We start from the raw sequence: 2,872 nt of genomic DNA on the forward strand, positions 1-2,872 counted from the left end.
GGAGTGGCTGTGGTGCTGTGAAGCTGGGGGCATGATCTCTACAGGCCATCCGAGGGACTCCACCTGTGCATGAATTCGTGCACTGGGCTTCTAGTAATAATAATAATAAAAGGCTAATATGCAAATTGAATGGCAGAATGACCAGTTGCTATGATGCACACTGGCCACCAGGGGTCAGATGCTCAATGCAGGGGCTGCCCCCTGGTGGTCAGTGCACTTCCATATGGAGAGTGCCACTCAGCCAGAAGCTTGCTCATGGCTGGCCAGCACAAAGGTGGTGGCAGGAGCCCCTCCCACCTCCGTGGCAGCACTAAGGACGTCCAACTAATGGCTTAGGCTCACTCCCCGGGGACAGCAGACCTAAGCTGTTGGTCATACATACACTGAAGGCTCCAGGCTGCTAGAGGGATGTCTGACTGCCACCTTAGGCCAGATCCCCCAGGGAGTGGGCCTAAGCTGTCAGTCGGACATCTCCCAAGGGGTCCCGGACTGCAAGAGGGCGCAGGCCAGTCCAGGCTGAGGACCCCCCCCCACGAGTGCACAAGTTTTTGTGCACCGGGCCTCTAGGTAATAATATTATGAAGAGATATCTGATATTAGTCTACCCAAGTAGTAGTAAATAAAATAATTTTCACAATAAAATTAAATTTTAAAAGTACTGTCATCCATTGTGACTGTCATGACCTATTTAAAGTATACATTAATTTATAGGGCTAAAACTAAAGTCATTCCCATCTAAAAATTATAAACATAAAACATTTCTTCCAATTATTTATAATTTAAAAAAACTGTTGAATGCATAAATATGTATTCATGTTTTAAACCAAGATTTTTTTGGAAGAAATTTAGTGGCACAAATGTTTTTCTAAGTGAAATCTTGTATGTAAATTCACTATTTTAAATAATTATTGACAGAACTGTTCTCTTGAAAGAAAGAACATCCAGCCCATCTTCCTATTGACAGACTGTATGGCACAATGTGAGAAGAAGGTGTTGAGTTTACAAATAATGTAATCACTAAGTGGTCATTTCCTTCCAGAATCCTCCATCTAAGATTTAAAATGTACATGCTACTAGTACCTTTCAATTTAAATTAAATTAAATTTTGTTAATATTCACTTTTAAATTAGGCTCAAATGCCCTGGAAATACTGGGGGAAATATTCTGATGATTGCTAGGACATTAAGCTGTTAAAGAATTTTATAAATAGGCCAACTAATTTTTAGAAAATGACTATGTAAATAAGTAAAATAAATAAATTAAAACCTAGTTGAGTCACCTGTGAGAATGAATTTCAATTTTATTCTATTACTTATAAAGCAAGTGCAGAAAACAAGAGGTTATTTAGTTTGGAGTTCTGCCATTTAACCTTTACAGAATGAAATCCCTAAGTAAAGACTCTTACAAATGGGAATGTGTGAAGTTATTCATAAATTCAGCAGCCCTTTTTAAAAATGTCTGGGAAAAGTGTTTTATACATGAATGCTCCATAGGGTATAATCATGGAATACTTATTGAAGATTGCATATGGGCTTCAGTCCTGTGAAAAAGGTGATCTGACTAATAACAGATTGATGGATATGAAAGGCTCAAGTACTTCTAGTATTCCAGGCCAATTATCTGTGAACTAAGAAGGACTTCAACGATAGTTCATAATGAGTCATTTAAAGCTGTTACAGTCAGTTAGGTTAAAATCCCTGTTAAATATTGGCCTGCATATGGTTAGTCAAGGCAGATGAAAGCAAGTTTATGCCTACCAGTCTGCTGTCAGTTAATAGCCCCAAACCACAGACCTCAGTTTCTGCAGTCCTGAAAAACTATGGTGTTTTATTTGGGACTGTATTCATAGAAACATAACTTGGAGCAAATGTATCCTACCTTTCATAAATCTTTAATTTCATAGGTTTTCTCGCTTGAACCAAGACTGCAATTTCTATGGTTATAGTGTGATCAGTATAATCAACTAGTTCTAAAGTTGTGATTTGATTTTGTGAAGTTTCCTGACAGCCTTAGGTAGTAGTTTCTTCTGTATGTAGAGTGTGACTAAATTACACCACAGAGGGTTTCTGAGTAGCAGTTTATGCAAATGAAATGTTTCCCATATCTCATGCTCCATAATAATAACAATCATTGGAGCTTAAAATAAGAAATTGGGATAAGGAAAAGTTTTGCATTCTGATCATTTAATATAACATTTTTCTTATTGTATATCAACATAAGTTATTTGAAGAAAAAAAATATATATGTATATATATTTATGAGAGGCCCAGTGCATAAAAATTCATGCACTGGAGGGGGGGGTCCCTCAGCCTGGCCTGCCCCATCTCACAGTCCAGGAGCCCTCAGGGGCAGGAGGCTACCTGGTGATCAGGGGAAGGTGACGCCCCCATCACACCTCTGCTGTTGCCACTACTGGCAGCGCAAGCCTTGGCCGGCCCTGGTTATCTGAGCCTCAGGTGGCCCTGGTTACCTGAGCCTTGGGCGGCTCTGAGTGGCTGGGCAGCTGCCATCTGAGGCTTGCCTGCACCTCGGGCTGGCCCTGGGCGGCTGAGAGGCTGAGGGGATTGGGGGACTCTGGAGGCAGGTGCACAGAGAGGCTGGGCCTGGCCTTGCTGCGTGCCTGCCACCCTGGCAGGGCTGAGGGAACTGGGTGCCGCCATCTTGTTGCTGTGGGCACCACCATCTTTGCAATGGTGTGATGGTCAATTAGCATGTTCCCTCTCTATTAGATAGGATATTGTTTCCATGATGTATACATCCCTTATTTGTACTAAAACTCTAGAAAAGTTTTTAGAGCCAATTTGTTGGAAAAGCTTGACATGGCATTTTGTGAAGACAATGCAAGATAAAGTTCATGGGTGGGGGGGGGGGT

The 2,872-nt window shown here is 41.4% G+C and overlaps 1 pseudogene; it reads left to right on the top strand.

The window, feature by feature from the left end:
* Positions 1-1,502: 1,502 nt before the first annotated feature.
* Positions 1,503-2,872, top strand: part of LOC102754024 — a 2,899-nt pseudogene continuing 1,529 nt past the window's right edge.

This window comes from Myotis davidii, unplaced genomic scaffold, assembly GCF_000327345.1.
Source record: "Myotis davidii unplaced genomic scaffold, ASM32734v1 scaffold473, whole genome shotgun sequence".
NCBI classification, from domain to species: Eukaryota; Metazoa; Chordata; class Mammalia; order Chiroptera; family Vespertilionidae; genus Myotis; species Myotis davidii.